The 12741-nt window shown below is 35.1% G+C and overlaps 1 long non-coding RNA gene across 1 annotated transcript in view; it reads right to left on the reverse strand.

The window, feature by feature from the left end:
- Positions 1–9067: 9067 nt before the first annotated feature.
- Positions 9068–12741, reverse strand: part of LOC116750421 — a 115001-nt gene continuing 111327 nt past the window's right edge. Inside the window, exons 3-4 of the long non-coding RNA XR_004349023.1 lie at positions 11736–11776; positions 9068–10290 (exon numbers count right to left, since the gene is read on the reverse strand). This is a non-coding gene — a long non-coding RNA (uncharacterized LOC116750421). The remainder of the gene's footprint in view (positions 10291–11735; positions 11777–12741) is intronic.

Here is a 12741-nt window from a genome sequence, read left to right on the forward strand (position 1 = left end):
CATTAAAATAGCAGCATGACCCACTCAATGGCTCAATTCACTAATGTGGGACTCCTTTGCTCTTTCTTCTTCCTCACCATTTACAACTTAACATATACTAGCGATTCAGCTTCCCAATATTTACAATTAAGATCCATGAACCCATCACTCAAATTAAGAAATATAAGTTACTGTTACTTTCTGTTGAATTCCACTTGGTGCTTGCTTTGTAGAACATCTCACTTCCTCCTCATTCCCCCACATCTCATTACTGTTCCAAATTTTGTATTCATCATTGCCACATTCTTCTTCATATGTATCCTCCAACAAAATAATGGTTATATTTGTCTGGTTTTGAAGGCTATAAAAATGGTATTCTAACACAGGCTTTCTTCAACAACCTGCTTTTTTCACTCGACACTATTTCTTGAGATTTATCCATATTGTTGCATGTAGGGATAGTTAACTTGGAACTTGTATAGTATACATTTTATAAATATATAACAGTTTATTTATACATTTACCTAACAATAGTCACTTGTGTCTTAATTTTTCTTTTACTATTATCTTCAATTCACATGTCATGAACAGGAATCTTAAAAGTCCATTCTTTAAAAGTCCAGTCTACTTCTTATTAAAAGAAGTAGAATTTCTGGATTGTAATACGTGCAAATTTCCAAGATAAATAGTTAAGGCCAAATTATTTTCCGGTGTATAGATAAAAATTTAAACTCCCTCTTGGAGTGTTTAAGAGTTCCAGTTGCTCTGTATCCTGACCAACACTTGATTTTTAAAGATATTTATTTTTGTCAATATGGTGGGTATAAAATAGTATTACACTGTGGTTCAATTTTCATTTTTCTGAAATTTAATGTAGGTGGATATATTTTAGTTTATTTTTGACCATTTGTCTTCCCTTCTGTAAAATTTATGTGTATGTATTTTTGTGCATTTTTCTATTATGTTGTTTGCTATTTCTTAGTGAATTTTGTAGTGAAGTTCTTTATACTGTATGTGGATGACGTTTTTCAGTTATAGGTGTGCAAATGTTATTCTCCCACTTTGTGGCTTTTTTGTATTTATTTGTAATCAACAGAAAACTTTTCTTTCCTTTGATCAACAGAAGTTCTTAATTTTAATGTAAATAAAATAATGATTACTTTTGTGTGTGTGTGTGTGTGTGTGTGTGTGGTACGCGGGCCTCTCACTGTCGTGGCCTCTCACTGTTGTGGCCTCTCCCGTTGCGGAGCACAGGCTCCGGACGCGTAGGCTCAGCGGCCATGGCTTACGGGCCCAGCCACTCCGCGGCATGTGGGATCTTCCCAGCCCGGGGCACGAACCCGTGTCCCCTGCATCGGCAGGCGGACTCTCAACCACTGCGCCACCAGGGAAGCCCCTATGATTACTTTTTATACTAAGTGATTTTTTTGTCTTATATAAGAAATCCATTCACTTCCCCAAAGTCATAAAAATATCCTACAATTTCTCATAAAATTTTAAAATATTCAGCTTTTAAGTTTTAACTGATATAGGATTGATTTTTGTATATGGTGTGATTTAAAAGACAAATTCTTTTTTTTTTTAAACAAACAGTGGAAACTCAAGTCAGTTACCATTGATTGTGCAATGTGTCAGTTTCCCTGCTTTAGATCCTGTTGCTATACGTTGGTGGGTCTATTTCTTGGCTCTCTTTTGTTGGTATATTTTCTATCCTTGAGGCAAAAATCACACTCTTAAATGCTATAGCTTTATCATAAGTCTGGATATCCAGTAGAGTAAGTTCACTTCTCTTTGAGGTTTTGATTAGATTTGTGTTGAAGGTATTTGCAAAGAATTGACAGCTTTACTGTACTGAATCTCCATGTTCTTGAATATGGTATACTTTATATATATTAACTTGCTAAACTCTAATTAATTTTGATGATCATCTTTTGAGTTTATCTTACAAATAATGTCATTTGCTATTTCTTCCTTTCCAATACGTGAGACTTTATTTATTTATTTATGTTTTATGGAGAACTCAGAACATCTAGTGTAAAGTGATATCTTGGAAGTAGTGATAACTTGCCAATATTTTGTCATTGTTTCCCCCACAATTCAACTTTTAGCTTTGCTAACACTGTAGCTTTATTTTCTATTATTTTATTAATTTCTGATCTTTATTATATCCTTACTTCTATGTCTGTTATATACTTTACCTTTTTGGAGGGAAGGGTGCGCGGGGTGCCACACGGCTTGTGAAATCTTAGTTCCCCGACCAGGTATTGAATTCACGCCCTTGGCAGTGAAAGCATGAAGTCCTAACCACTGGCCTGCCAGGGAATTCCCACTTTACCATTTTTTATCCTTTTTGCTAACTTTTTAAGTTTGATTACTAATTTTCAACCTTTATTCTGAGATAGATATTAATACTATAATTTACTTTTGAGAATTTTTTTGTATCCCACAAGATTTGAAATATTTCTTATTATTGGTCAGGTCTAAATATTTTCTAATGTCTGTTATGAAATCTGCTTTGACCTATGAGTTGTTTATGACATATATGACATTAGATTTTTTAGCATATTTTTGGTTTTGTTGATTTCTAAATGTATCTAAATTTTAGCAATTTAGATGGTAAGTAATTTAGTATTAAGCAATTTTGGTCTGTGTGTATTGATTCTTTGGAATTTTTTAAGACTTTTTAATGAAACAACATGCTCAATATGTGCTTGAAAAAACTTAAGTATACCACAAAAGTTGGGTACACAGTTCTTTACATGTGCTTTACACATATATTTTACTTGTCAAACAAACAAAATCTAGGTTAATCATATTGTTAAAATCTTTTAGACCATTATTGATTATTTTATCTTGACCTAATAATTTTTAAGAGGACTGTGATGAAGTATCTCATTTTGATGTCAAATTTTCACTTTGTATATTTTGAAGCTATAATATTAGGTGTTTTACAAGCTAAAAATTATTGTATATTTCTGATGACTTGAAAAATTTATCATTATATATTGTTACCTTCTTCATTTCTAGCAATAGGATTTTTGCCTTAAAAACTACTTGTCTGATATTAACATTGCATAGCATTGTTTTCTAGATCATCCTTTCCTTAAACTAGGTCTTTATGAATCCAGGCTCCATGCAGAGGTTGGTGAGGAGTGGGTATAGAGCAAGGCTTTGTCTCTTGTCCCCCATATGTTCCAGGCATAAAACCTAGCTCTAGGCTACTCAAGATCAGTAGATACACCCAAGGCAGCAATTACCCTCAGTGCTTATTAACTTCCCTGAATTCACACTCATGCTCCATTTCTGGCCCCATAGCATTTGCCTTTCCTTTTCTTACTTGAAAAATAACTTATTTATTAAAGAAAAAATACAGATAAGATAGACAGAAACACACACCATTATTATTTAGGAATACAGAGGAAGAGTTTTAGTTTTCGTCTTCCATACTGCAAGAAATGGACATCCTGTACTTAAATATCTTTCAAAAACACCCAATTCCCGTCATTTCTACTGCCACTAACCTCAGTTAGGTCCTCACTTGATTTCCTGCCTCTTTTGCCCTTCCAACCGTTTCTACTACAACCTACCTGAGCATCCTTTCTGAAATGCAGATCTTTCGGGGTCATTCCCCATTGTTCTCAGCATCTGGACTGGGTTATTTAATATGGCCCAAATGCTTTTGATGACTTCTTCTCTCTCCATAGTCCTGCCTTATATGAACCCCTACCCAACTCCACAACATTTGATTCTGCTATAAAAGTTGCTACTTACCTTTGTGGAGGAATTTTTAATGTTTGCTTTATAAACATTATCTTAGCTGATCCTTGCAAAAATCTTATTTATTATTATCCCCATTTTATAGTGAGAAGTAGAAAGGGTAAGTGACTTAACTAAAGTCACACAGTTAGTTATTAATTGGTGAACTTGAGATTTCATCCTATGTCTGCTTGACTTCAAAGAACCTATGTTATTTTTCTGATCCTCCTATAGTTCCTTTCTCATTTCTGGGCTTTTGTTCCTCATCCTAGAATTCATCTCATCCTTTCCCCTCCATCATGCCTTTTTCATCCTTGAGGGCTTACTTGCTCAAGTGCCCTTTTTAATGTGCCTTTTTACTCTGCCATAATTTCTCAGCTTCTTTACTCTTCTGCATTTACCTTTAGATGCTAAGCTGTGTGACAGCAGAGACGAAATCTACCTTGTTCTCAGTGGCATCTTTAGTATCATGACACATACTTTCTAAAAATTCTTTAAAAAATATACTGGTTCCAAAAATTCTGACATAACTTAAGAAAAGGAATTTTGTTTCATGGTAAATCAAAGCATGGGAATTTTTTTTTTTTTTCTTTCCTTTCTGGAGAACCAGTCGGTAGTTCCCAGGTCAAAGAGAGTACTGATTTGATTTACTGTTTTCAGTATAAAGCTGCTTCTCATGGTTGAAATTTTATAAATATAAAAGTAGAAGTTATATTTTAAGAGCAAGTTCTTTAATAAACCCATACAATGGTTGTTTAATTGATGTTAAGCAAGATTTTCAAACTCCGTTAATATTATGAGAGAAATGTGAATTCCATAAAATGAAAATCTAAGCATTGTAGTCTACTTTTGAATATCCACAGGATCTATCTATTTCTGTCTGCACTGTTGCTTAAGAATTCAGATAAGTGTGGTTGATGCAGTCTCACCATTTTATAAGAAATAAATATGTATTTTCATCAGGAAAAGGTACCAGTATCTGTTCATCTCTTTTAGGCATTTAATACTTTATTTTACATTTTATTTTGAAAATTTTTGTCAGACTATTTACTTGTTTCCATGTGAAATATGTAATAATAGATGGAATTTACCCTCAGAATTTAAGAAATTATTTTTTAAAACCAGTTAAACTAGTACAACTAATGAAATATTCATTTTCATTTTCATTGTTTTTCATTGTAGTAAATTTAAGGATATATACTTTTTTTTCAGACCCAGATTCACTTCTAATTATATACCCCACAAAAAGGCATGCTTAGATGTACGAGGATAGATATGCACAAATGCCATAGCATCCTTATTCATAATAACCAAAAACTGTAACTAATCAAAATGTTCATCACCAATAGAATGGAAAAGTAAATTAAGGTGTATTCATACAATGGATTATTTGACAGCACGTAAAACAAATGAACGACAGATATTTAGCATTATGGAGAAATCTTAATTAAAAGTCTAACATTAAGTGAGGGAAGTCACACCAAAGAAATATATACTCTGTGAGTCCCTTTATATAAAGTTCACAACAGGCAAAGCTGAATTATATTATTTAGTGATATATTTTTAGGTGGTAAAGCTATAAAGATAAGCAAGAAAATTATTATCGTAAATGTCTGGACAATGATTTCTTTGAGTGGGAGTTATAATTGGCAGGCTGTCGGCAAAGTTCTATTTTGTAACCTGTTGATTGTTACACAGATGTTTGCTTTATTATAATTCATTAAATTGTGCACTTATCTTTTTTATACTTTTTCTTGTATTTGCATATTTCATAATAAAAGGAGGACAGGACCACAGTAAAATTTCATTTCTGTTTGCTTCAAGTCCAGAGTATTACTGAAAGACGAACTAGACTTACCAATTTCTACAGCATGTTAGTCTGTATCACTGCTCAGGGAGGAAATGACTTTACTGAGGAAAAAGAAGATAAAGTTTGTTGTGGCTAAAGAAGCGTCAGATTTCTTCATTAGCAGGATGTGTAAAACACTAGTTTTCCACCTATAGCAATAAGCTAGGTTGAGCCAGTCAAAAACATTTTGAATAGTGGTTGGTTTTGCAAAGTAAGGCTGTAGAATAGAACTTCGTTTTTATACAAAGCTAACATCGCTAGTCATTTCAATGCCTGATATTCTTTTTATTATTATGTTCTAAGGCAATTGGTAATTCCATCAGACACAAGTAGAAACAGTTTTGACATCCTTATTTCATCAGCCATTCGGTGTATAGAATAAGTTATAAGAGAATGAATTGGTGAGAACTTTGTAACGTTTCTTGCTTTTCTGTAGTATTTAAGAACAAACCTATTAATTCATTAAATAAGTATTAATTGACCAGCAACTCTGCTGTAAATCACAGTGCTTGAGCTAGGAATATAAATATAAAGATGATATGCTTTTTGTCCTTAACTTACTTAAAATACTTGTTTTTAATGGGTTAGGCCTTTGAAATTTAGTATTTTAGCTGTTTCAATTTAATTAAGAGAGCTATACTGTCAGCTCCATTTAATTTTCTTTCCTCCAGCCATCTGAAGTATAACTTCCTTACTGAATTATAGATGTCTTAAATTACTGAGTCTCTTGGTTTACCTTAATCAGGATGAGACTAATGTTTTTAGAAAAGAAAAACAGAAGTTCATGTATTTGAGAAATATTTAGGAAGTATGGCTAGAAGAATGAAGGAAGGAGATGGTGCATTCAGTTTTGGACATGTAGCCTTTCAGATGGCTGTGGAACATCCAAGGAGAGGAGTTGAGTAATTAGTTTAATATATAGGACTGACTGAGCTCAGTACTATATACTAAAGGATTTATTCCTTGGATTGGATTCTTTCACCTGGAGGTGGTAAACAAAGCTATATGCATATAGATGGTAATTAAAGCTATAAATGATGCTCCTCAGAAGAATGTATAGAGTAAGAGTCAAGGGCCTAAGAGACAACCCTGAAGACACTGATGTTTAGGGAAATGGCAGTGAAAGAGAAAGAAAGACAAAGAAAATGACAGAGTGTGGTATCATTAAACTAAGGAAATCATGTTCAAAGAGGAGAAATTAGTCAGCAATACCAAGTTCTACAAGTAAAATAAGGTAAGAGTACCCATTAGGGATTTAGAAACAAGGCAAGTAACAACAGTTTCAGGAAATTCTTGGGGGTGGTTTCCAGATTGTAATGGGTTGGGGAATGCACAGAAAGTGAGGCAAGGGGGAAACACTGGCTCTAGTGTTTTTTCTTCTTAAAAAACACTTTTTTTTAAGAAGTTTCCCTATGAAAGGGAAAAATAGGACAGTAGGTGAAGAGTGACTTGAAGACAAGGGTGTTGGGTTGTTTTTTAAAAATGGAGAGAGACAGGTATATTGAGACAATATTTTTGAGAAGAACCAGTAAAAACATGGAAATCGGGGGACGGGGGACGAGAAGGAAGAAACACAGGATTTTCAAGGAAGTATGGTCCTTGAAAGCCTGAGATAGAAGAGGGAGAAGGAGAATCCAGAGCACAGATGAAAGGATTGGCCTCATGCAGGAGGAATAACACACCTACATGTGTGATGGAAGAGTTAGAAGCAGTGGGTACGGATGTCCGTTTGCTTGCATGCTTGGATGATAGCTTCTGTTTTCTTTGTGAAGAGATAATAAACTGAGGGTAAAAAATTAGCTGACATAAAGGAGAATAGAGATAATAACCATTTCTTGGAATAATGGGAAAGAGAGGTAGGGAACTAGGGAAAAATTGATCCAATCTTCAGGGTTTGTTTGTTTTTTTTCCCCCAGGAAGGTGCAATATAAACAGAAAATTTGGCAAGGAATTTGAGGTAAAAAGAGAGCTTAAAGTGGTAGGCCAGGGAATCTAAATTAGTCGGGAATTAGATTGGGAATCATAGAGACACACGATTTTGAGGGTTAAGGAATTAAAGGTCATGATCAGTGTGGAGAATGGAGATGACTGAATGAGAACTGAAAGGCTAAGAAGCTGTCGTCAGAGAAAGGAATTTAAGATTTTAGAGATGGACTAGTTCTAGATAATAATAAGGTCCAAGTTTGTACGTGGCAAAATGGCCAAAATGGAAAGTGAGATCTACCATATTGGCCCGTTTATCCCTCAATCTGCCGTATCGCTTTAATGCAATTTTTATCTCCACATATTTGTTGGTCCCTTTTATCTACAATATCCAATTCTTTCTTTATCTTTCTATTCAAAATCTACCCAAATTTTATGAGTCAACTGAAGACCAATCTCACTCAAGCCTTTCCTCACTACCTCAGCCCACTGGGATTACTTCCTATTATGTCCTGTTATGAATGCATAATATTCAATGTGCTTCCCTCAGTGGCCTACATCAATTACCAGGGTTTGCTACAAACATTATATTTCTTGCTACCCCTTTTGTTCATACCGGTATACCTTTGCTCATGCCTGTGCCTGTCTGGGAAGCCAGTACCTTCTCCTTCTCTGTCAAGCTCCATCAGCTTGCTGAGCTAGTTGCCCTCTCCTCTGTTCTTGTCATTCATTCCCTATGCATATATGTATTTCAGCACTGCTGCAGTGTGCTCACATGAAACACTTTACATTTTATTCCTTACAAGCCTGTATACTTCTTGAAACAGCTTTTTCATTTTACTTATTCCAGTGCCAAGAACTATGCCTGGTATAGAACAGATGTTCAATATATGTTTGTAGAGGTGAATTGCAGTAAAGCATTGTTCAGTCACTTGGTGGCTATGTGATCTAGGCATGTTACATTCATTGTCCCAGCCTCTGTCATCTAGGGGAAGAAAGAGACATCTCACAGAGTTGTTGAGGAGTTAGTTAGGTGAGATATCTAATGGAGAGGAAGCCTCCAGTCTAGTTTGGCAGACAGAAGACTATAGGAATGCTTCCAACTTAATTTTGGTCTACTTTGTGCCATTCTTGTCTTTTTAAATTGATATTTAATACATGTATTGCTATTCACATTTTTATAAGAATATCTTAACTCATCAACTAGATACTAAATTTCTTGAGGATAGGAATCATATAGTATATTAGTTTGTGTATTTCACATTACCTAGCATATATTGTGAATATGAATAAATACTTATGAACAATGAATATTAAGTATTACCAAGCAAATGAACTAATTTCGCAGATTCTGTTTGATGTCCTAGCTCTGAGACAAATGAGGCAGGATAACTAAAAATGTTCCTTAAAGAAGGACTGAGCTACATATAAATACATATGTAATCAATGACACAATTCAACCTAACTAACCACTAACTGAATGGGGGTTAAAAGCATAAATTGAAATTTGTATACCATAAGCAGAATGGTTTTTTCCCTCAATGATTATAAGCCAAACTGCATATAGTCTAGTCTGTATCATTTGTGGTGCAGGAAAATTCTAATCTGGGCTACTCACCACACAAGCAGACATTTCACCACATGAAATGAATGACATCAGATATAGAGATGCTTATATAGCACCTGAATCATTAAATCCCTTTTCTCTGTGTTCATAGGAATGTTCTGGATTATGAAGGCTAGCATAAGCTGCACATTATGTTGAAAATTAAAACAGACAAAAGCCTTGATATAGATGATCTACATCAAAGAGTGTTGTTTTTCTCATATACATGTATACAATTTTCATTAAAAATTGTATTCTCAACTATTCAGGGATTTCTTGGTGACGATAGCAAAGCCTGTTTCATAACTGTATAGTAGAAAGATTTATAAATCTCTCTACATATTAGAAAGAAGCTGAAGCAAGAAAAGAATTTCACAGAATAACTTAATAGTTAACGTATAGAAACATACTTGTTTCTCAGTTCTAGCTAGTCAGAAAGAAGACAGGTGTAGCCCTCACCCATCAAGTCCATTCCTTTATTCTGGCAATTTAGTATGGTACCGATCAGGAAGTTCTGAATACTATGCATGTCACAACCTCAGAGTGGAGAGCTGATCTGACTTGTCTATTTGTTTGTACATATTTTGAATTTTTTAAAATGACACAATACAACTTGAAAAAGAAACATTTGATTGCAGGAGTTCATATGTACTCTTTAGATGTTTTCATAAACCTTCTTCATCTATATTTTCGGCAATTTTTCTTGGACGCCTAACAAGTACTGAAACCAGTTTGCCTCTCCACTTACCCTTTCATAATGTTCGTGACACAATCCTGTGTAACTTGACACCTTGGAACTTTAAACAGACTCAGAATCTTTTGGACCTTCTAGCCATCATCAATTCACATAGTGTGCAGTAAATCCAGCTCAAAATAAACAACACAGATGGAATAGAAGCTTATAGTACAATGTCAGCAGTATCCACAGATTGACAGAGCTAGTTAGGCTGCCAGATGCACAGAATGTTGTTCTATCTACTTGTTCTTTATAACTGGACTTGATGGAGTACATCAGTGTCAAACTCCTTGCTGGTTTCCACACGCACACGCACAGAAACGCACCCGCATAAACACGCACATTCCTGCGTTCTGTATCAACGGCGCCATCTGCTCTCAGCTTTACATGTGGTAGCTAACGAACTCTCCTCCTGTGCCTGGGTCTCACCGACTGCTTTCCCTGGAAACAAATGACAACAGTTTTTATCTTGTGCCCTCCTTGGCATTATAAAATAAGGCTCTTAACATTTCCATACGCATACATTTTACATGCATTTTTTAAAATTCTGTTTTATTTACTGATTCCCTAGAGAATGGCAATATCTCTTTTTATATCTCCCCCAAATTGAGATCTTCCTATGGAACTTCACATACCAAGATTGTTTTTTTCTAACTAAGATTTACATAAAAGCAATATATATAAAAGCCATAGGCCCTGAGATCATTTTGCTCTTTCTACACTTTTGCAGGGTGCTATCTGCTACTTGCCAAATGGGGATGTAAAAATTGGGGGGGTTCAGTTTATATTCAATGAGGCAAGACATTCATTCCTTTTCACTATCCTTCTATAAAATTCCAGTGGCAATAATGACCACGTTGGGAATGTTAAGATGAGGGAGTTGTACAAACATGAAATATTTTCATACACAAGTATCTTGCCTGCAGCAGAAAGCTCATGTGTTATTCTGTTCCCAAATGCAGAATTTTTGCCTTGACCTCTTTGCCATCTCTTGTGAGATCTAGACATGTACTAAGATAAAAAGAGATAATCACTTTTTTTAAACTGACAAAATCCAATTGTAATGCCTTTCAAAGCAATACATCCACATTGCTTTATATGAAATGTCATAAGAAGGATGTACAGAATGAAATGACAGAAAGATGACCCAGATTTTGGCCCTACCAAATATCTTTTCCTGACCCATTTCCACGTCTGGCACCTGTCTCTATGACAATCTCTCCAGAAGATCTACGGAAGTTATACTTACCTTTTGGTAACTAGGTAACATAACCTCCTGGAGGCTAGCTAATTGCAGCCCACGATAACCTCACATACAGTAACTGTTAAATTTTTCATTTCTTTCAAATTATTATGGATCAGTGGAAAGGGTATTGATTTGATTCATTAACGGATTCCCAGTCTGTTCCAAGGTTAATGATTACATGTATCTCAATTACACCCTTAACAGGTTATACCATATGATTTGTTTTAACTGCTTTGTACATTGTATATCTTCGTCAGCTGAAAGGCTTCTTAGCAGTTCATGATTTAACAAATCTTTCTCCTTCTCTCCCTAAAACAATGAACCTGCCTTTGACGAAACATATCAAAGCAGGACAAAAATAAATTATAAAAGCTTTTTGCAGGATTCTCCAAGAACCATAGCATAACAGTTTATTTTAGTCAGGTAAATTGCAGGTAGTCTACAATTCATTCATGTTTAAAATATTTATAAATATGAAGCAGGGAGGGGGGAGGTCAATCCTTTTTTTTTTTTTTTTGGTATTTTTATACCACTTTTCTTAGGTAGGAAGCACTTTTTTTAACTTTGATCTTTTGAATATAACACAGAGTACAATTTTATCTTAGAAAAGGAGAAGCAACATATATATTTTTAAAATCACCTGTAGTTCTCCCAGCAAAATCCAGACACATTTTAACTGCTCTAAAAAACAAAAACAAAAATTAAATAATTCAAAATATAATATGACACCCTTCAGGATGAGAGTCAGGCAAATGATTCACAGGTACACTCCCATATACTGTCCATGGATAGTCAGGCAAGAGGATAAAGAGATGCACTGGAGGGTTCCCAGGGCAGAGAACACATCTCTCAATTAGAGGACAACACAGGGATTTTGACAAGAAAGAAGACAGTTGTTTATTCTGGTCCTTCTATTTCCTTTTTATCCCCTTTCTACTGCCAGCAACCGTATTTGCCTCTGTATATTTAAGCCAAGCAAACTTCTCCTGTGTCCTGAACTAAAATTGTTGAATCATGGGACAGGCTATCTAATCTTGCTTTCTTTTGATGAGAAATCGCTGCTTCTTGCACATAGTACTGTAGAGTCCAGAGCAGGAATTATATTTTAAAGAATCTTATCACTTTTACTACCTACTTGTACTCTGAACAAGCAAAGCACCAGGGTCCCCTCCTTTCTGGAACCCCCAAGATTCTGACAGAGTTTGGGGACTCAGAAGCCAAATGGGAATCATCAGGAGGAGAGACTTCAGTTATACAATCCATTAAATAAAACAATAGAGCCTGCAGCTGAGCTATTAAAAAGAGTAGAGCAATTTTTATTTCAATGGCTACATTTTATTTCCTCTTCTGAGTGACTGTTAACAAAGGGCCGCTGAAAGGACTGGATAAAAAGCAGGCGTCAGATGCAGGATCCATGAGTTAAACAACATTATTAGATACAATTTCATAAAATCTAGTTGCTTTTTCACTACTAGAAATCATGTCCTTTTGTCAACTTGTGGTCACATCAGCACTTCTGCTGATATAATTTGCTCCAGCTGCAGAGCATAGCTGGCCTGCAAATCAAGAACCAGAATGAGGACAGGCAGGAATAACTCAATGGCTTGGATCATGTGCAAATCACTACACTTCTCGCTATTAGTCTA

This window comes from Phocoena sinus, chromosome 3 (genome assembly GCF_008692025.1).
Source record: "Phocoena sinus isolate mPhoSin1 chromosome 3, mPhoSin1.pri, whole genome shotgun sequence".
NCBI lineage: Eukaryota > Metazoa > Chordata > Mammalia > Artiodactyla > Phocoenidae > Phocoena > Phocoena sinus.